The sequence below is a fragment of the Dermacentor andersoni genome, chromosome 8, assembly GCF_023375885.2.
Source record: "Dermacentor andersoni chromosome 8, qqDerAnde1_hic_scaffold, whole genome shotgun sequence".
In the NCBI taxonomy this organism is placed as follows: domain Eukaryota; kingdom Metazoa; phylum Arthropoda; class Arachnida; order Ixodida; family Ixodidae; genus Dermacentor; species Dermacentor andersoni.
Window position 1 is genome coordinate 91,442,243 of NC_092821.1, and position 22,762 is coordinate 91,465,004.

The 22,762-nt window shown below is 46.1% G+C and overlaps 1 long non-coding RNA gene across 1 annotated transcript in view; it reads right to left on the reverse strand.

The window, feature by feature from the left end:
- Window positions 1-421: 421 nt before the first annotated feature.
- LOC140212923 (uncharacterized) overlaps window positions 422-22,762 on the reverse strand; it is a 37,963-nt gene continuing 15,622 nt past the window's right edge. Inside the window, exons 2-3 of the long non-coding RNA XR_011889903.1 lie at window positions 18,422-18,656; window positions 422-932 (exon numbers count right to left, since the gene is read on the reverse strand). This is a non-coding gene — a long non-coding RNA (uncharacterized lncRNA). The remainder of the gene's footprint in view (window positions 933-18,421; window positions 18,657-22,762) is intronic.

The following is a 22,762-nucleotide window of genomic DNA, read 5'->3' on the forward strand; positions in this document are numbered from 1 at the left end:
GCTCATTGCTTGTGAAGCACGATCTGCGTAGTATGTTTATCACTCTGCGTAATACCGCGAGTTATTACGTAGAGTATTAAAGTTATTACGTAATAACCATCATCCCAATTCCCTGACCCTGTATTTTGCGCGAACAGATTTATTCTGGTTTTCATTTTTTCCTCGCACTGTAACCTACTAGAATCATTCTTTATTGCCTTTCGCCACACTTTGATGTCTTTTTTTTAACTTTGTCATTATTGTTTTGTTGCGATTTAACCCACCCTGCTTGGATCTGTACAAGCCTTGCAGTATTGAATAATGAAAAAAAAGAAGAAAGAGCTCGGAACCTGCAAAAAATATAGCAGTGCTTTCAAAAGAAAACAGCAGTTTGGTCTCACTTGAAAGTGCACAAGTGTAGGTTAAGTGAAAGGGCGACAGAAACGTGATAGAATAAGTAAAATTCTGCGTAAACCAAAGGCCATTTGCACAAAAACTTCACATCAGCCTATACGTGGTTGGTGTAACAGGTTACTTAAGAAACAAAATTGTAGTTATTTCAGATACAACAAACCAGCGCTAAATCTGGCATAAAAGAAACGGATGCGCGACACGTACACCAAAGTGCATCGCAAATGCCGCAGACAACGCATGCAAAAAAGGAACGCATACGTGAAAATACGATCCACCAATAAGTCCTGCAAGCGCTAACAAAACGAGAACAAAATAAACAAAAGGTGATTTCAAATGTCTGTCCCATTGCGCAATCACTGAAATCCGAGCCGGAAGTGAGTCCGAACTGTGCCATGAGTACACAGAACGAGCCGCACTCTGGCGTCGGACGTCCTAATAACAGTTCAATATGATACCAAGGAGCGTCAAACAAAATATCATGTTCCACTCGGCGGCACAGGTGGCGAAAGCGTAGTGCATTGGCCAGTCGGCGTGGCGACCTGAAAGGAAAATAAATGCACGCTGTTTTGTACCATTGCCGATATACATCATTGGCAGATGTAACACCACAACAGCCATCTCAATACAATATACTCATGCGATGCTGTATAAAAAGTTCGAACATCAAATAGAGGTCCTTGCAGTAGCCGCACCTTTATTTTCCCAGGTTCTCAGAAAACGATACTGTGCGTCGATACAGTTCACAAAGTTCCTAGGCTGTTTTCCTTCGCTTATAAATTCTACTTAAAGGTTCCCTGTTGTTCATATATATATATATATATATATATATATATATATATATATATATCTGCAGTGTTAACTTCACCTACGGCTATGTTCGACCGCGTCCTAAACTGGCTTTCTCGCTCTTTTCGCAGTACTTGGGTTATCCTTACTTTCATATATTCGTTTGCTTAGGCATTACTTGGGTGCTTCTTCGGGTCGCGTTACAAGGTGACTCACACATGTTTATAGCTAAGACAGAAGTTGATACGGTGTGCCTGCTTGACTGAGTAGTGTTGCGAGTCCTTCTTTAAGGAAAACTACTGCAAAAAGCTCGCACATCGTCGTCTTCAGCCGCAACCGCAGCCTCCTCCTTTACTCATTAGTTTCACAGCGAAGTTGCATATGGCTAGGCTTCAGTTTTTGCTGCGTGCGTAGAAGAGGTTCGCGTAGAGCAAGAAATCGATATTGCTGTCCAGCACTTCGACGCGCCCGGCGTCGAGCAACGCTCGCCGGCGCACCGATAACGTCGGACTATATAAGGGCGCGTTTGTAGTCCGACGTTGTGTGTGCGCCTCTTTACTGTGACCTCAACATCGCCTAACGACTTTATCAGCCGTTGAGTTCCGGCCGTGCTATGGGTAGGACGCGTATTGTGCGCACCGAGGAACGCTAGCGTACCCTACAAGAGCGACGCTGGAATGCAATGGGCGCTACAAGAGCGACGCTGGAATGCAATGGGCGCTACAAGAGCGACGCTGGAATGCAATGGGCGCTACAAGAGCGACGCTGGAATGCAATGGGCGCTACAAGAGCAACGCTGGAATGCAATGGGCGCTATAAGAGGGACGCTGGATTGCAATGGGCGCTACAAGAGCAACGCTGGAATGCAATGGGCGCTACAAGAGGGACGCTGGAATGCAATGGGCGCTACAAGAGCAACGCTGGAATGCAATGGGCGCTACAAGAGGGACGCTGGATTGCAATGGGCGCTACAAGAGCAACGCTGGAATGCAATGGGCGCTACAAGAGGGACGCTGGATTGCAATGGGCGCTACAAGAGCAACGCTGGAATGCAATGGGCGCTACAAGAGGGACGCTGGATTGCAATGGGTGCTACAAGAGCAACGCTGGAATGGGCGCGAAGGTGCCCGGCAGCCTGAACGGTAGCGCAGCCGCCTTCCGTCCGACCACAGAGTGACCGTGAAGATCGCCTTTGCGAACACAAAGAGGAATCGGCCCCGGCGGTGGCGGAAAGGAGACCGCCGACGACGAGCGGGCCGCCAATTGCCAAGCGTGTGCGCGATACCCGTCGGGACCCCGAATACCGCGAGGAGGCTGGGTTCGGCATTCAATGCTACACACATGTCAACGCACCAACCACACGCTATCGGTCACGTAAAGAGTTTACGCTTGCTAAAAATATTTCCGGCATCGTCGTTCAGCCCATGACCGTCTACCATAGTGACCATAAAGCGATGATCACTATGGTAACAAAATGTGATAAAGAATGGTAGAATCACGAAGCCACGTGTATGTGTCTTTATTAAATCGATACAGTATCCATCATATATTAAATCAATATATCCATCACTATACACAGCTTCGTTGGTCGTTAGGGTAAAGGGATCATAGGTTAGTGAGTGCAAGGATTCACCTCAATTTGAAGAGAGAGAGAGAGAGTAAAATTGGCTTAGAATAAACAGGCCCACCTAGATGCAGTAAGGGTAAAAGCAGACCCATTCAGATTGGCACTTGCAAAGGAATATACTGCCTTAGAACCGAGAGATGAAGATGACATAGAGGCAATGAATGAAACCGTAACTAAGCTGGCTTTAGAAGCAGCATTTGAAGTGGGAGGTAAGGCACCAAGGCGATCAGTAGGTAAGATCTCCCAAGTAACAAACGATCTAATAAGAAAAGACAAAGAATGAAAGTGTCCAACTCAAGAGATCAGACAGAATTCGCGAAAATGTCAAAACTAATTAATAAGCAGGAAATAAGAGATGTTCGAAATTATAACGTCAGAACGACGGCGGAAGCAGTAAAAATGGACACAGCCTGAAACAATAACAAGGAAACTACGCATCGGGCAAACCAAGAACTATCCACGGAAATTAATGCAGGGTAATATCATCAGCAATCTCGAAGATATTGTAAATGCCGCGGAAGAATTCTATACTGACCTTTACAGTACCCAAATCAGCCACGATACCTCCATTTGTAGTAGTAATGAGCAGATTACAGAGGCTCCTTCTATAACTAGTGGTGAAGTTAGAAGGGTCTTGTAACACTTAAAACGGGGGAAATCTGCAGGAGAAGATGCACTACCAATCGATTTATTTAAAAGTGGTGGAGACATAATGTTTCACAAATTAGCGGCCCTTTATATGAACTGTCTATCGACTTCAAGGGTCCCAAATAACTGGATGAATGCCAATGTTATACTAATCTGCAAAAATGGAGACGGCAATGAATTGAAATATAATTGGCCCATTAGCTTACTTCCAATGTTATATAAAATATTTACCAAGATAATCTCTAACGGAATAAGGGAAACATTCGACTTCAGTCAAGCAAGTGAACAGGCAGGTTTCAAGAAGGGATACTCTAGAATGGATCGCATGCATGTCATCAACCAGGTAATCGAGCAGTCCGCAGAGCACAATCAGCCTTTATATATGGCTTTCATAGATAACGAAAAGACGCTTGGTTAGGTCGAGAACCAGCAGTCATAGACGCATTACGTAATCAAGAAGTACATGATGCCCACGAAAGTATGTTGGAAAGTATCTACAGAGATTCCACAGCTACCTTATTTCTCCACAAGAAGAGTAGGAAGATACCTATAAAAAAAGGGGTGGTGAGACAAGGAGACACAATCTCTCCAATGCTGTTCACTGCGTGCTTGGAAGAAGTATTGAAGCCATTAAACTGCGAAGGCTTAGAAGCAACAATCAACGGCGAATATTTCAGCAACCTTGGATTTGCAGATGGCATTGTCCTATTCAGCAACACTGGAGACAAATTCCAATAAGTGATTGAGGTCCTTAACAGAGAGAGTATAAGAGTGGGTTTGAATATTAAAATGCAGAATACAAAGATAATGATCAATAGCCGGACAATAGAACAAGAGCTCACGATCGCCAGTCAGCCTCTACAGAGTCTGTGAAGGAGTACGTTTACCTAGGTCAATTACTCACAGGCGACCCTGATCATGAGAAGGAAATTTACAAAAGAATAAGAATGAGCTGGAGCGCATTCGGCAGACATTGTCAGATCGTGACTGGAAGATCACCATTATCGTTAAAAAGAAACGTGTACAAACAATGCATTCTACCGGTGCTGACATATGGGGCAGAAGCTTGGAGACTGACAAAGAAGCTCGAAAACAAGTGAACGACCGCACAAAGAGCGATGGAACGAAGAATGTTAGGCGTAGTGTTAGTAGACAGGAAGAGAGCGTTTTGGATCAGACAGCAAACTGGGATAGCCGATATTCTAATTGACATTAAGAGAAAAAAAAATGGAGCTGGGCAGGTCATGTAATGCGTAGGTTAGATAATCGTTGGGCCATTGGGGTTACAATATGGGTGCCGGGAGAAGGGAAGTGGAGTCTAGGACGGCAGAAAATTAGGTGGGTTGATGAAATTAAGAAATTCGCCGGCGCTAGCTGGAATCGCCAGGTTCAGGACAGGAGTAATCGGAAGTTACAGAGAGGGGGGGGGGGGGCTTTCGTCCTTCAGTAAACATAAAATAGGCTAAATATTATTATTATTATTATTATTATTATTATTATTATTATTGTTATTATTATTATTAAGCTGTCGCCGAATACTCATCGCCACGTTTGTCTTGGCAGGTGCTGCTTTGGTCGCTGTGAACTAACCTGGAACAAGCTTCTGCGGCTGCGCCATTCTTCGTCCCAGGCATGACCCGAGCATTCAGCTGGAAAGTTTGGGCGTCGTTTCTGATAGCCCGCTAAGCTGCTGTCCAAAGTGGCCGCTGCCAGCTTCCACATCGCACCGAACCGTGGCGCCTGGATCTCCCATCGGACCATAAAAGACGCTCCGAATCAACAGTGCTCCGCAGTCGGTGGCGAAGCTGTCGCCGAATACTCATCGCCACGTTTGTCTTGGCAGGTGGGCCATTAATTTTAAGAGCATATTTGTTTGCCAGTGCTGCCGACTGCTGACAAGTTATGTTGAACCTTGTGCTGATGCTATAAGTATGTTGTGCTTTATTGTGTTGAACATTGTGCTGATGTGATAGGTATTTAGCGAACAGTATATTCAGCCTTGTCATTCTATTTTTTTTTTTTTTTGTGGGTGACCATGCCTGACCGAACCAAATGTCAATCGTGCTCGGAGAAGCTGCCAGGTGATGGCAGATTCCTAACATGTGTGGATTGCAAACTAGGCTATCACCTTGGCAAAAACTGTTCGGGTGTGGCTGAAAATACGTTTGCGTCAATGGGCGTGGCAAAAAGAGAGGCCTGGAAATGTAAGCAATGCAGAACACCTGCAAGCGATAACAGCTTAATGACAGCCGTTATACCTCAAGTAACTGCAGTGGCTGATGATACTGGCTCTTTCGCAAAGGAATTAAATGCTTTCAGAGAAGAACTAAGGGGTATTAAGGACATGATGGTTGTTCTTTTGCCTCTCCGAGAAAAGCTCGACGAGCTCCTAGCTCTCAAACCAAAAATAGATGAAGTGATATCAGTGAAAGAGACTGTAGTTGAGCTGCAGAACTCTGTACAGTTTTTGTCTTCGGCCTATGACACTGTTGCGATACAGACAAAAAAGTCTGATTCGGCCTTGAAAAGCCTAGAAACTCAAGTTGTGGCACTGACGGAAACGGTGAATACCCAATCCACTGAGATTGTTCAGTTGCGGGCTGATATTAATGGCTGTGAGCAGTACAACAGACTCTCGAACCTTGAGCTACACGGGCTTCCATTTTCATCGGGAGAAAACTTGCGAACTGCTATCGCGGATCTCGCACAGAAGCTGGAAATAATAGATTTTGAACCCCGCGACATAGTTGCGATCCACCGTTTACCTGCCAGAAAAGATAAAACGCCTATCGTGCTCATTAGATTCTCGTCCCCATTTTTGCGGGACACTTGGCTGGCTGCTCGTGGCAAACTTCGTGCCTTGGCACAGACGGGAAATGTACCTGCTATGTATCTCAATGAAAACCTCACCCAAGCTACTAAGGAACTTTTTTGGAAAACTCGGTCTAAAGGCAAACAAAACAGCTATAAGTTTGTCTGGGTAAGGAATGCAAAGATCTTTGCACGAAAGGAAGACGGAGGCCCTGTCATCAGGATTGCCTCGGTCACAGACATCGATAAGATGCTTTAAACTCATGGCGATAAACTATATTTCTCTCCCAGACTTCGGTTCTTTGGGATCTATTCTCGAAGACTGTGGCAAACCTTCTTTTTCAGTCGTTCACATAAACATAAGAAGCATAAGAAAATACTGGGATCAGTTTCTTGTCGATGTTGCTGACGTCATGGCCTTAGTGGATGCATTTGTACTGTCGGAGATAAATGTTCAAGATGATATGTTGTCGCAGTTTCGTCTACCGAATTACCAAGAATACTTTTTTACGAGAACGGCCAGGAGAGGTGGTGGAATAGCAGTATTCATCAAGTCTAAATGGGTAACTACAACTACGACGTTTACTTTTACGGGGGCGGAAAGCCTCGCCTTTCGCTTGGAAAATTCTAATGTGGCTTTGTTGTTGGCTGCGATTTATCGTCCCCCCTCCGAACATGTGCAAACATTTTTGAATGAACTAAAGCAAAATCTCGGTTGTCTACCTCCTAATTCGAACGTTTGTCTCGTTGGAGACATTAACATAGACATATTAAACTTGGAGAAAGCCATGGCCACCAATTACTTGAACATCTTAGCTGACTATGGCATTGAATCGGTTATTAACGAGGCTACACGAGAGGAGCTTCTTTTGTCTCGTGTTGTAACTTCCTGTATTGACCACGTGATGGTCCGTTCAATAGATTTTTCTAATATCACTTCCGTCCGAGTGACGAAAAAGCTGGCAGATCACTATTTTATAGGATGCCAGCTTTCATTCCCAAGTTCTCAGCAATCCCAAAGTAAAGAATCTCAATATATTGAAATATTTGATTGCTTCAATTTCGACCGACTAGTTTCCCAGTATGACTGGAACGCAATGCTAACGAATAGCTGTCCGAACAGTGTATATAATAATTTTATAGCGGTGATTTCCGATTTAAAGAAGGCATGTAGAAAAACAGTCTTGGTTCGAAAACGAAGACCACACCTGTACTGGCTGAGCAATCGGATAATAAAAGCTACTGAAGAAAAGGAAAACTTATAGAAGCGGTGTCGACAGCACCCTAATGACGCAACACTCAAATGTCTCTATCGAGAAGCCCGGAACAAAGTTACAGCATTGATGCGCTGTTCTAAGAGGAACTACTATCGTAATAAATTTTTTTCCTCGCGTTATAAACCCGCTAAAATGTGGTCCGTGGTAAATGAGCTTAGAGGCTCTTATGCAGGTACGCATTTGGACCCGTTAACAAAAAAATTCGGTTCTATCAATCAAAATCTGGCGGACAGCTTCAATGATTTCTTTTCTTCGGTTTGCGCTGATAATGATGGACCCAATGATCCCATTGGTCTCAATGGTGGTCTTCGTTCAATACAAGATTCGGCATTTCTTCCACCAATAAATAAAGAAGATTTGTATCGATTGTTGCATCGATCTAGAAAAAGCCGTGCTGTCGGACTTGATGGCATAACAGCAGAAGACATATGTCGCAACGTCAGAGTCCTGGCCGATCCGCTTCTTTTTATCTTTAATAGAATCCTTGATACTTGCATAATACCAGATGCACTAAAGAGAGCCCGTGTGATACCGATATTTAAAGGCGGAGATGCTTCGAAGCCAGAGAACTATCGCCCGATCTCTGTTCTTCCTTTCTTAGCGCAACTGTTGGAAAGACACGTGCTTGAAACGATTGAGGGGTTCGTTACAAAACATACCATCTTATCAACTTCCCAGTATGGCTTCGTGTCTGGTAGAAGCACGCATGCGCTTTTTGAAGAACTGTCGGATCTTCTATATCAAACATTTGAACTTAACCAGGTAGCCTGTGGGCTTTTTTTAGATATATCAAAAGCTTTTGATTCGGTAAGCCACAGTATTCTATGTGCTAAACTACATAATTACGGTTTTCGGGGGCATTTCCATGCCTTTATACAAAATTATCTGTTAAATCGGTCCCAGATCGTATGTATTGGCGACCAAAAGAGTTCTTTGCGGTTTCTTAGCGCAGGGGTTCCACAGGATTCCGTTTTGTCTCCGCTTCTTTTTAATTTGTACGTTTGTGACTTGGCACAGGTAACAACTTCATGTACGATTTTCCAGTATGCAGATGATACGTTGCTTGTATCTAAACACATGCAGTACGAAGCAGCTGTCGCTTTACTTCAAAGAGACATAAAAAATGTGATGAACTGGTTTAAAAAAAACCGTATAAAAGTAAGTGCTAAGAAAACTCGATTAGTATGTTTTAGAAATCCGTTGAAGGCTCTAGTAACAACTCAACATGTTTTCCTTCACGGTTCTGATTGCTTAGACTGTGTTTGTGCCCCAGTACAATATGCGGATAGTGTCAAGTACCTTGGAGTATACTTTGAGACTGACTTATCTTGGAATATTCAAATGGCTCAAATTTGTGCGCGATTACGTAATGTTGCATGTGTCCTTTACCGTATAAGGAGTTATGCACCTACCAAGGTTAAAAAAGTGATAGTGCAAGCTTTAGGCTACTCGCATATAAGGTACGGCATTCCCTGTTTTTTTAGTTGCAGCGGATTTTGGAAACATAAAATTGACAACCTATTAAAAAGCATACTAAAAAGTGTCGCGTACAACCAAACCACAGATAACTTATTTCGAGATCTAGAAATGCCCGATTTCGAGTCTCTGTTTCGTTCAACAATTGTGATGCGTTATTTCTGGAGCAATACTTTCCGAGAACCTGTCCATAAAAGTGTTGCTTTGCGTAGTCATCCCAGATATGTAGTTCCTCGAACAAGAACTCGTTATGGAAAAGGACAAAGAAGGTACTATATCCCCCACCTGTTTAATAACCTTCCCAGTGCTGTACTGGATCAGACAACTTTGTCGGGATTAAAAAAGGCCCTCAAGGCAATGATACAATAGATTTCACATGTATAAAGTCTCTGTTGTTGTAGTGTGATCTTAACCGAAATGAATGTCAGACTGATTCCGCTGTTTTCACGATTTGTTTTTGTTTTTTTTTTTTTCGTTCTCGATAGGTTGTAAGTTTGTTTACTTATTGTGCTTTGTTTGCTCAATTTTCATGGTTGTTGAGTGCTACGTGTTTTCATTTGAACATTAAGTATTGTTTACTGGGCATGTTTACCTGAAACACCTGTGATACGTTTTTTCTATTTTTTTTTTCTTTTTGACATTTGGTTTGTCTGTAATAAGGTACATAATGCATTGCCCTGACTGCCAGGTTTCTGCCATACAAGCCCACAGAAGGCTTCGGCAGACCTAGCAAATTTATATGTACAATTTAATTATTTGTAATAAAGATTATTATTATTATTATTATTATTATTATTATTATTATTATTATTATTTATACAATCATTGTTTAGCCAGGTATGATGGCTGTGCTTAGGTCGGTGGCGAGACACGACTGTGGTTAGGCTTGGGTAGACACGCATCGTTCAACGGTGCGAAGCCTGTTATGCCAAAGGGAAAGCGTAGTGCTAGACCCACCTATATACGTTGTTGCAGTGGTTTACCAACGAAGTCGAGCGAAGTAGCCTGGCGTTTCTTCCCATTCACCATGCCAAATCCCATAAGTCATCTCCAAGTTTATGTGCGCCCCGGTGCATTTGCAGAAGGTTTCAACTACCGCCAAGGGAGAAGCCTTTGCCATCAACTATCAACTACCGCCACGGCCTCGCACATACTCTCTCTATTTAAACAGAATATGGCGATGTCATCGACATACGCCAATAGTTTCACCTGTGTTGGCTGTAATCTGAAGCCAGTTATTCGTTAACTGTTTTTGGATGGCCTTGCACAAAGGCTCAAGGTAAGTCGCGAATAGCAGGGGCGACAGCGGACATCCCTGCCTCACAGAAGACAGCACTTGCACGCTGTCTGTCAGGTCCGCATTTATAATAACCCGAGTTGAGCGGTTAGCATACGCCATCCTGACACCATCTGTTAATACGCTTCGTATTTTGGAATGCTCTAATATGGGGAAGAGAACATCGTCTGAAACACGGTCGAAGGCTTTAGCGAAATCTAGTTGCATCATAGTCACTCGCTCGCCAAATACGTCACAACATTCTAGCACACTTCGAGCTACGTGTATGTTCGTGGCGATTCTTCTACCCTTTATACCACAGGTCTGATGCATGCCAAACAGCCTCGTTATCACTCCTTGCAATCGCTGGCCAACACCCTCATAAATGCCGTATAATCGACGTTGGTAAGGCTTATCGGGCGATATGGCCCCACCAACTGACGTTTTTCAGGTGCCTAAATGACACTATGCTCCCTGTACCGATTTACTGCATGTCAAATTGTGGAGGCCCAGGAGATGTCCTCGAATGGGTTATAAGAATGCCAGTACACTCTTCGGTGAAAATGACGCGCTTACAAAGACACGAAGCCGTTTCAGGCCAGAAAGACGAAGTTTAGACAAATCCGTGTACTTCTCGAATATACCATGCTGGGCCAACCGCTTCCATTGCAGCTCCAATAGCCAAGGTTCAAGACTCGGCGTATTGGTATAGCATATTAGAGGATCGATTGCGCACCATTTGGACGACACACACAGAAGATAAGCACACACCACAGAGCGCTACTTGCAACTATCGTTTATTCCCTTCTCAATGGAATAAATACTGGAAGATACAGAATTACAAAATGGAATTTTGTACACAAAATTCTATACAAAATGGAATTTTGTATCGTGCTTCCTTTTTTGCGGTGTCAAAAATGATCACATGACAAAGCTGGCTTGGCATTGGTGGATGGCCATGTTTGTAAAAATCTTTTTGTTTTCGTCGTTACCCCCCCGAGTACCTTCCATTATTTATTCCATTGCCAAGGGAATAAAACGATAGTTGCAAGTAGCGCTCTGTGGTTTGTGTTTCTCTTCTGTGTGTGTCGTCCAAATGGTGCGCAATCCAGCATCTAATACCTCCCATAGACACTGGCCCCAGTCTTCCCTCTAACAATTATTGTATGAAACTCTATGGCGTCAAGTAGTGGCACTGCTTAAAAGCCTCCGCCTGGCCTCCGAGACGAGGACCATTCCGCTGAGCGTTGCAGAAATTTAGGGCATCTCTTTTGTCATTGTCGAGGGGCACGTTCCTAGCGGCACAAGCCTACTTCCTCAAGTAGGCATCAAATATCTTCACTGAAGAGCGACACACACTTACTGGCACATACCTAGTGACACAAGTTGGCATCAAAGAGCTCCATTGAATACCTGCGCAGACAGAGTGGCCCATACCCGGCGATCCAATTAAGCGTCAACAGGCCTCTTCGAGCTGCGTCAACAGTGACGGCCAAGTCGGCGTGAAAGAGCTGCGCTGCAGTGCCTACACTCCCGCTGTAGAACCGCGTTCACTTTCATAAAAGTAGGGAGTACAAGTAATTTCCCCGACGTTGGCCATGATGTCTTTGTTGGCTTCTCATGATATGACTATATATATATATATATATATATATATATATAGTCATATCATAAGAAGCCAAAAACACTGACACCAAGGACAAAATAGCAAAAATTACTTATCCTTCATAAATGAAATGAAGACAGTGAATAATTGGAAAGGAAAGTGGATGAAAAAACAACTCGCCGCAGGTGGGGAAGGATCCCACAACCTTTGCATTTCACATACGATGCTCTACCAACTGAGCTACCGGGGCGCCGTTACCACATCCACTTTCTTGGGTATTTGTGTGTACTAGTAAACCCTGGGAGTGTTAGCCAGCGCCACCACTCACAGACCTTGGCGGCGGATGTGGAACGTCCTTGTTGCCGCAGGCGCCACGAGAGCGTGATCTTTATTGGTGAAGGCAACTGGTCAATAAACCCTCTTATGCTACCTGAAGGCATCAATGTTGCCGGATTCAAGACCCTCGTTAAGTAATACACGTAGTAATAACCCCCTTCCTTCTCGTTCATATGTATATACATATACACATATATGTATATATTGTAGTGGGTAACATGCATGTGGCGCTGTGCGGACTGCCACCGCTGCGGCGCGAGACCCGAGCTCAGGCTGCTGATGCGAACGGCTAGGACTCGCGATCAAGAGCTACTTGCGATCCCTCGTACGAGCTGCAATAAACCCCCTTTCATTTAGTGGAGGTGCTGGGTCGACCTCGGAAACTGGAACTCCGAAGCCGGACGCTACCGACTGCTGCGACCATGCCTGACGAAACCACCCAGGAACATGCACCACAGCCTCCGGCGGTCATCGTTTCCGGTGTGTTGCGCCAGCGTGATCCTGCCATCTTTAGCGGCACCGATGATCATGACGTGGAGGATTGGTTGTCATCTTACGAACGGGTGAGCCAACATAACAAGTGGGACGACGTCACCAAGTTGCACAACGTGTTGTTTTACTTAACCGGCGTCGCGAACCTCTGGTTCCGAAACCACGAACACGATTTCGCAACATGGAGCACATTCAAAACAAGTTTCGCTGAAGTGTTCGGGCGCCCCGCTGTGCGCAAGCTTCGCGCAGAACAACGCTTACGGGGGCGTGCGCAACATCACGGTGAAACTTTCACAAGTTACATCGAAGATGTCATTGACCTGTGTAAGCGCGTGAATCCGTCAATGTCAGAACAGGACAAGATAAAACACATTATGAAAGGCATTGATGAGGACGCCTTTCAGATGTTGTTAGCGAAGGATCCGCGTACCGTGGCCGAAGTTATCAATTTGTGCCAAAGTTTTGACGAGCTACGGAAACAACGCATCTTAGCTCGGCGCCCACCGCCTACGGAAGATTCGCTAGCAGCATTAATTATTGGCGACAACCACACAACTTTGCTGACGCAAATAAAAGAATTTGTGCGCGAGGAGGTCGCACGACAGCTCTCGATTTTGCCGACCACGGAGAAGCCTTCTCAATGTTTGGCTCCAGCGCTCCGACAGATAATTCAAGAGCAAGTGACCGAAGCTCTTCCACCTCCGTGTCAGCCGGCTCCCGTGGCCGCGCCTCTGACGTATGCTGAAGCCGTTGCGCGGGCGCCTCGTCTACAGGGGTTCTCTCCTCCGCCTTCAGCGCCTCGCCCGCCGGTGTTCTCTCCTCCGCCTTCGCCTCGCCAGCCGGCGGATCCCTTTTTCAGTGCACAGCAGCAGGGTCCAAATCCTTGGCGCACTGCTGACAACCGCCCAATATGCTATACCTGCGGTACCCCGGGTCATGTAGTGCGCTTCTGCCGCCGGCGCTTGCCGGCCTTCGTGGGCACCCCGCGACGACCCAGCTCCGACTTCCGACCTTTCCGTATGCCTTCACGACCACCACCAGAAGTCTACGCTGCTGATGACATACCGGCACCGCAGTCACAGCTCTACGGCACTCGTCGCTCGCCTTCCCCTCGTCGGCGCTCACTCTCACCCATGCGTCGTAGACCCAGTGCCAGTACTGCTGAGGCGGAAAACTGATTTCCGCAGTTCCTGAGGCACGAACTGCGTCATCGTCGGAACATCAAAGTCCTCGTTTTTCCCCCGCTAACGTTATTGAAGTGTGCGTTGATGGCATCAAATCCCTTGCGCTCGTCGATACAGGTGCTGCTGTATCCGTGATTAGCGAGAAGCTTTGTCGTGCATCGCGGAAAGTGACCATGAAGCCTTCGATTCCATTGCTTAGAACAGCCAGTGCGCAACAAGTACAGCCAGTCGCTATGTGCACTGCCAGAGTGCTGATTCGAGACATTTTGTATTCCATTGATTTCTTTGTGTTAACTTGTTGCTCCCACGATGTCATTCTCGGTTGGGATTTTCTGTCGCGCCATCATGCCGTCATCGACTGTGCACGTGCTGAGGTTCAGTTCTCCGTTCTGTGCGATTTGCCATCTCGCGACTTTCTAGTTCACGATCTTAGCAGGATCTGTGTAGCTTCAGATACTGACCTTCCTCCTCACAGTGCTGTATTTGTCCCTCTTTCATGTGCATCGCTTGCCGAAGCGACGGTCATGTTTAAACCCGCTGCCGTCTTCATTCGCCGCCAGCCTATATTGTTGCCTTTCGCCCTCCTCACGGTTCACCATGGTGCTGCAGAAATACTGATTTCTAACCCAAATTCGTACACTTTGGCTTTGCACTGTGGCGAGACTATTGGTACCATCGAGTCTGTGGACGCTGACGCTATTGTGCATTTCCCCATGGCCGACGACGTCGATACTGCCAACGTAACAGCACTGACGCCCCATGTGCCATCTAACCGAGTCCCCCCGGATGTTTTTTGTCGCTCCATTGCCGATGACCTCGAGCCGGCACAACGTGAGCGGCTAATTACTCTTTTAAATGAGTTTCACGCGTCTTTTGACTGGAACCAAGCATCGTTAGGCCGCACAAGTACCGTCTCTCACCACATTGATACGGGACATCACGCACCATTACGCCAGCGTCCGTACCGCGTGTCATCCACCGAGCGTCGTGTCATCACCGAGCAAGTTGAAGACATGCTTGACCGTGGTGTTATCAAGCCATCGTGCAGCCCTTGGTCATCGCCCGTAGTACTCGTTAAGAAAAAAAATGGCTCGATTCGTTTCTGTGTGGACTATCGTCGCCTCAACAAGATTACACGAAAAGATGTCTATCCTCTACCGCGCATAGATGACGCCCTGGATTGTCTACATGGTGCTGAATTCTTTTCTTCTTTGGACTTGCGATCGGGCTATTGGCAAGTGCCAGTGGATGAATCCGACCGCCCGAAAACAGCTTTCATTACGCCTGATGGCCTGTATGAGTTTACAGTAATGCCATTCGGCCTCTGCAATGCGCCCGCGACATTCGAAAGAATGATGGACAATATTCTGCGAGGCCTCAAATGGAAGACGTGCCTGTGTTATTTAGACGACGTGGTAGTTTTTTCCCCTGATTTCACCACTCACCTCTCTCGTCTACGCGAAGTCCTTACTTGTCTTGCCACCGCCGGCCTTCAACTTAACTTCAAAAAGTGCCGCTTCGGCGCCCGACAGCTGACCATACTTGGCCATGTCGTTTCCAAAGACGGCGTCCTTCCCTTCGTGCTGTCGCAGAATTTCCGCGGCCGACTACACTGAAAGAGCTCCGAAGTTTTATCGGCCTTTGCTCGTATTTTCGACGCTTTGTACGCAATTTTGCCTGCATCATCGCTCCTCTGACGAAGCTCCTGGCTGGCCCAGGTGACCTTCGCGATTGGACTCCGGCATGTGACCAAGCCTCCACCACTTTGCGTCGTCTGCTTACCTCACCACCTGTTCTACGCCACTATGACCCGACTGCACCGACCGAAGTTCATACAGACGCCAGTGGCGTTGGTCTTGGAGCCGTCCTTGCGCAACGCAAGCCTGGCTTTCCGGAATATGTGGTTGCATATGCGAGTCGTGCCCTGACGAAGGCAGAAACCAATTATTCTGTCACAGAAAAAGAATGTTTGGCTATAGTTTGGGCGTTAAACAAATTTCGCCCTTACTTGTATGGCCATCCGTTCGATGTTGTGACAGACCACCACGCGCTCTGCTGGCTTGCGTCACTGAAAGACCCGTCAGGCCGTCTTGGACGTTGGGCTCTTCGGCTCCAAGAATTTGACATTCGCGTCATCTATCGATCCGGGCGCCAACATTCTGATGCCGATGCACTCTCCCGATCACCCATGAGATCCGACGAAACGCCACCCTCACCCGTAGAGTGCCCGGTTGCTACACTTGCTGTTACTGACATGCCGTCTGAACAAAGGAAAGACCCGTGGATTGTGTCTCTCATTGACATTCTTCACAGTTCTTCAAAGGCTACATGCCCTCGAGCCCTTCGTCGCCAAGCCACCCATTTCGTGCTACGGGACGCCATCTTGTACCGCCGAAACTATCAGCCGGACGGTCGCAAATGGCTGCTAGTCATCCCTCGCCATTTGCGCTCCGACATATGCACGTATTTCCACGCCGACCCCCAACAAGCTCATGCTGGCGTCCTGAAAACCTACGAGCGGCTCCGTCAGCGCTACTACTGGCGCGGCATGTATTCTTATGTCCGCAAATACATTCGGTCATGTGTAGCCTGTCAGCGACGCAAGACATCTCCTCATACGACTGGCCCTCTGCAACCTTTGCCGTGTCCTGCACGTCCTTTTGATCGGATTGGCATTGACCTCTATGGGCCTCTTCCATCCACTGCTAAAGGAAATCGTTGGATAATTGTTGCAGTAGACCACCTCACAAGATATGCCGAAACCGCTGCACTTGCTTCGGCTGCTGCTCGCGACGTCGCCGCATTCATGTTACGGCATTTCATCTTACGGCATGGCGCACAGCGAGAACTACTCAGCGACCGAGGCCGTGTCTTCTTGTCCGAAGTTATTAATGAGCTACTCGCCGCTTGCCGCACCATTCACCGCACCACTACGGCGTATCACCCACAGACTAACGGTCTCACGGAACGGTTCAACCGCACTCTGGGTGACATGCTCACCATGTATGTTGCGTCTGATCATTCCAATTGGGACAATGTCCTCCCTTTTGTGACGTACGCGTATAACACCGCCGTTCAGGCTACCACAGGCTTCTCCCCATTTTTCCTTCTTTATGGACGTGAACCATCCACTACCCTCGACACCATGCTACCATATCATCCGGATGCCTCTGAATTCACCCCTATTTCCGAAGTTGCTCGCCATGCTGAAGAGTGCCGCCAACTGGCTCGCTTGTTCACGTCGGATACCCAAGGTATCCACAAAGATCGCCGCGACAACGGGCAGCCCACACAGTCCTTCGCCGTGGACTCTCACGTCTGGCTTCAGCTGCCCTTCCAATCTCCAGGCCTTAGCCCAAAGCTTGCTCCAAAATATCAGGGTCCGTACCGGATCGTCGCGTGTACATCGCCGGTGAATTATGTGGTGGAACCGGTGACGCCATCTTCGGACAAACGCCGCCGTGGCCGCGAGACGGTTCACGTCAGTCGTCTGAAGCCGTACCACGACCCCCTTATCGTGTCATCACCTTAGGTCGCCAGGATGGCTCCTCTTCGCGGCGGGGGCAATTGTAGTGGCTAACATGCATGTGGCGCTGTGCGGACTGCCACCGCTGCGGCGCGAGACCCGAGCTCGGGCTGCTGATGCGAACGGCTAGGACTCGCGATCAAGAGCTACTTGCGATCCCTCGTACGAGCTGCAATAAACCCCCTTTCAATATATATATATATATATATATATATATATATATATATATATATATATATATATATATATATATATATATATATATATATGACCGAGCGATAGTAATGTTTGTCTGCTCTTTAGCTTCACAGCTTCTTCGACGATAGTACCCTCAACACGTGACGTTGGAAGGACATCGCCAAGGCTACCTTGCGCACGGAACAGCAATGCCCCATTGCTTCATTGTATGCAGCAAGTCTTAGTGCACAGGCTAAAATCATTTTGCCTATTCAATATGGAGCATACCACAATATATCTGTCTCGTAAAAAAACTGGTTTGCGCGTTCCTTTAATGTACGATGTCATGTATACAGAGCTGCTAACCGCATGTGTGATCTCCTAAATTATTCACTTCGTAGTTCTGACATTCGTGTAATAGTTGAAATGACGAGGCATGTATCAGCAATCGTAACGCAGCCCTGGCGATCCCAAATACATTCAAACCATAGGAAGAATTCACAAACCTTTTATACGCCTTCCTTAATTTGGTTTTCGTCTGGATTACCACTTCCCTCGCCAGCATTGACCAGAGAATACTCGTTCTCGCAAGCCATTCGAGTCTAAATAGGGAGTGGCAAAGACAGGTTCAGCTGGGCTAGTAACAGCACTATTGACGCATCAAAATATTAGCAGTCGAAGTTAGCGACCACTCGCTCTAGGCATTTCATGCTTCTTTCAGAGCCTCTTCAATTCTTGGAAGTTTTCCATAACGGGAGAATAACGGGTTTCGTGAAGCATTCATGCGTCGATGACGATCTACCTACCTTACTTTTGAAGGGCGTCCAAGCACTTCTTGGGTTCCAGGGTGCCGATGTTAGGGTCTCGGAAGACATCGGTCATATTTCTCATAAAGTCTACTCGAGCAAAGTTCCCGATTTTGTTGATGGTCGAATTACACAACAGAACGGTGCTCACGCCTTGGTCGTAGTTGACGTCGTAGGCAGCGATGCCGAATTTCCCAAGGTTACTCGCTCTAACGATGTACAAGCCGGCACAATACTGAAGGAGAGAGCAAAACCGAACGTGAATGGCAATAATATTAAAACGTGCTGTGGAACGCATCAGAACTGGAATATTTTAGGGTAATGTATGTATGTCGTTTCGTGGACGCGTTTTGAGTTTGATAAAATACTTCGCAATACTAATCTAAGAAAATGAAAATGAATTCATCCAGCAGATTTCATTTAAATTACATTATGCTCAAATTAACAATGCGTTTTCAGATTCCTGAGTTACTTCCATATGTATTATGTCTTTAAAATGGAAAAAACAGCATTTTTAAAACAGTGTCTAGTAAATAGCAATGCCTTTTTTGTAAAATTCATAAACCTTTCTACAGACATAGGTACAACAACTAAATTCAAGTGTTATCGGAGTAATTAGTCAAACGTTCGTAAGTACCGTGTTCATATTAGTTTGGGAGTCCTCCTACGTCGCAACTGCGACGGAGTCCTTGCTCAAGAATCGTCTGCTTAGTGGGAACGCTAACTCAAGTATTACATTTACGATACAGAGCCCAAGTTTGCCTGCAAGCCAAAGAAAGGTGAGCTTACTTGTTCCTGGCAACATAAGTTCCTGGCAATATAATTTGCAGGCTGACAATTTAGACGGGAAGAACCTAGACCCAATCAACTAACGCCATTGGTCTAGTGCTAATTAGTATGCATAACATCCGCAAGGACATGCGACTGCACGGTAAACACACAATGATAGTACTTATTTGATAAGCGCAAGAGCTGCCTATATTATGATCAATCATTAGCTGGTACACTCATATATTCACATTTATGTAGCAGGCACGAAAGGAAGTGGTCGAGGATTAAAAAATTATTCAAACTAGAACGCGAATTATGTTTTGTCATCGTTTTATTGTGTTCCAGAGAAATATGAACTTGGAACCGGGGCGGAATTCAATAAGCTGCGCTGTTCGCACGCAATTTCTTAGCCAAAAAAGGTTCTTACGCTAAGATAAAGGTCCAACTGAAGTGAAAGCGCATTCAACCTACGGCGCCGTATGAGAGTAAAGAGGGAGCAAAAATCAAATTAAACGACAAGAAATGATCCAGCTGCAGTCAGCTGATACCATGATCTCACATCCTGCATCTGCAGTTGAGGTGTTGTCTTAACGGTAAATAATTACACCGCCCGATTTGACAGCTTCCATTTCCGGGTGTCTGCACCAGCCCAGAGACGCGAAACCAGGCTGGCTCATTCACCACACCGCCAGGAAAACAATGGCAGCAGAAGAGTCACGCATTCTTCTCACATTTCCGCGAGACTGATGCACACATGTTCATCATGTCCACATGGTGGTCACATAAAAATACCCTCAGACGGAGCAATTGCCAGCTGTGTTGGCCAGGCTTATGCCGCTTTCAGCATCATCATCATCATCACCACCACCACCACCACCAGATTACGAAGTGACTAAATGTGTTTACTTCGATCCTAATCATGTAAAGGGAAAGAAAGAAAGCTGCATAATATATAGTTCACACGGCTTCAAGTAAAGAGGACCCGCACCTGTATGCCCATCGGCATCGTATGTGATCGCGTTACACATGGTGCAGGTGCGTGTCTAATATTAGATCGATCCCCCTAAAGGGCTGGTTGACGATGTCGTCGAGCGCCAATCGGTGAAGAAACGCGCGCTGCTTTTGCATAGGTTCCCGGAAGAGGACACGGACAGCTATGAAAGCAGCCCTAAAGAAAAAAAAATACACGAAGAAGCCGTGGCTACCGTGACTCCCAAAATTTCGCTGTCTGTCACACTTTTGTATTGTATCAGTGTTCATTGCTCATTCTTGACTTCTCCTCAGCTGGTAAAACACGATGATGCTTCGCGTCACGCCAAGAGCTTGTTTTGCAGGTTCAAGTGGCCGCATTCTGGCAGAGGGTACATGAACAAATGGCCGTACACGTAAATTTTGGGCGAGCGGTAACAAATCACAGGTTGGTCACGTCAGGGCAGGGAGCCCCTAACTATGCTTTCTAACATATCCAAAGTGGCACCTCATAGAAGTCGAGGCGAATCAGTCAACATCACCACAATTATCAGCTCCAAAGTCTACATAAATTTTCCAGCCTCATGAGAACACACATTCAACTGCAGGTCAGTTGGTTGTCGTAATGTCCGGATGTGTTGGAGGTGCCGGTCATTTCGGTAAAGTAGCCTATTCTTAAGTTAACTGCAGGACGAAGGCCTCTCCCAGCCATCTTTAAACACCTTTTACCTGCGCCGGTTGAATCATAGTTGTGCCTGCAAATTTCGTTATCGTCTTGCCCCACCAAATTTTTAGCGTCCTCGACAGCGCTTACTCTTCCTTAGCACTCACCCTGTATTTCTTATTCATCATCATCATCAGCCTGGTTATGCCCACTGCAGGGCAAAGGCCTCTCCCATACTCCTCCACCTACCCCGGTCATGTACTAATTGTGGCCATGTTGTCCCTTCAAACTTCTTAATCTCATCCGCCCAGCTAACTTTCTGCCGCCCTCTGCTACGCTTTCCTTCCCTTGGAATCCATTCCGTAACTCTTAATGACCATCGGTTATCTTCCCTCCTCATTACGTGTCCTGCCCATGCCCATTTCTTTTTCTTGATTTCAACTAAGATATTATTGACTCGCGTTTGTTCCCTCACCCAATCTGCTCTTTTCTTATCCCTTAACGTTACACCTATCATTCTTCTTTCCATAGCTCGCTGCGTCGTCCTCAATTTAAGTAGAACCCTTTTCGCAAGCCTGCAGGTTTCTGCCTCGTACGTGAGTACTGGTAAGACTCAGCTACTATAAACTTTTCTCTTGGGGGAAAATGGCAACCTGCTGTTCATGATCTGAGAATGCCTGCCAAATGCACCCTAGCCCATTCTTATTCTGCTGATTATTTCATTCTCATGATCCGGATCCGCAGTCACTACCTGTCCTAAGTAGATGTATTCCCTTACCACTTCCAGTGCCTCACTACCTATTGTAAGCTGCTGTTCCTTTCCGAGACTGTTAAACATTACTTTAGTTTTCTGCAGATTAATTTTAAGACCCACTCTTCGGCTTTGCCTCTCCAGGTCAGTGAGCATGCATTGCAGTTGGTCCCCTGAGTTACTAAGCAAGGAAATATCATCAGCGAATCGCAAGTTACTAAGGTATTCTCCATTAACTCTTACCCCCAATTCTTCCCAATCCAGGTCTCTGAATACCTCCTGTAAACACGCTGTGAATAGCATCGGAGAGATCGTATCTCCCTGCCTGACGCCTTTCTTTATTGGAATTTTGTTGCTTTCTTTATGGAGGACTACGGTGGCTGTGGAGCCGCTATAGATATCTTTCAGTGTTTTTACATACGGCTCGTCTACACCCTGATTCCGCAATGCCTCCATGACTGCTGAGGTTTCGACTGAATCAAACGCTTTCTCGTAATCAAGGAAAGCTATGTATAAAGGTTGGTTATATTCCGCACATTTTTCTATCACCTGATTGATAGTGTGAATATGGTCTATTGTTGAGTAGCCTTTACGGAATCCTGCCTGGTCCTTTGGCTGACGGAAGTCTAAGGTGTTCCTGATTCTATATGCAATTACCTTACCAAATACTTTGTAGGCAATGGACAGTAAACTGATCGGTCTATAATTTTTCATCTCTTTGGCGTCCCCTTTCTTATGGATTAGGATTATGTTAGCGTTTTTCCAAGATTGCGGTATGCTCGAAGTCATGAGGCATTGCGTATACAGGGTGGCCAGTTTCTCTAGAACAATCTGCCCACCATCATTCAACAAATCTGCAGTTACCTGATCCTCCCCAGCTGCCTTCCCCCTTTGCATAGCTCCCAAGGCTTTCTTTATTTCTTCCGGTGTTACCTGTGGGATATCGGATTCCTCTAGATTATTCTCTCTTCCATTATCGTCGTGGGTGCCACTGGTACTGTATAAATCTCTATAGAACTCCTTAGCCACTTGAACTATCTCATCCATATTAGTAATGATATTGCCGGCTTTGTCTCTTAACGCATACATCTGATTCTTGCCAATTCCTAGTTTCTTCCTCACTGCTTTTACGCTTCCTCCGTTCCTGAGAGCATGTTCAATTCTATCCATATTATACTTCCTTATG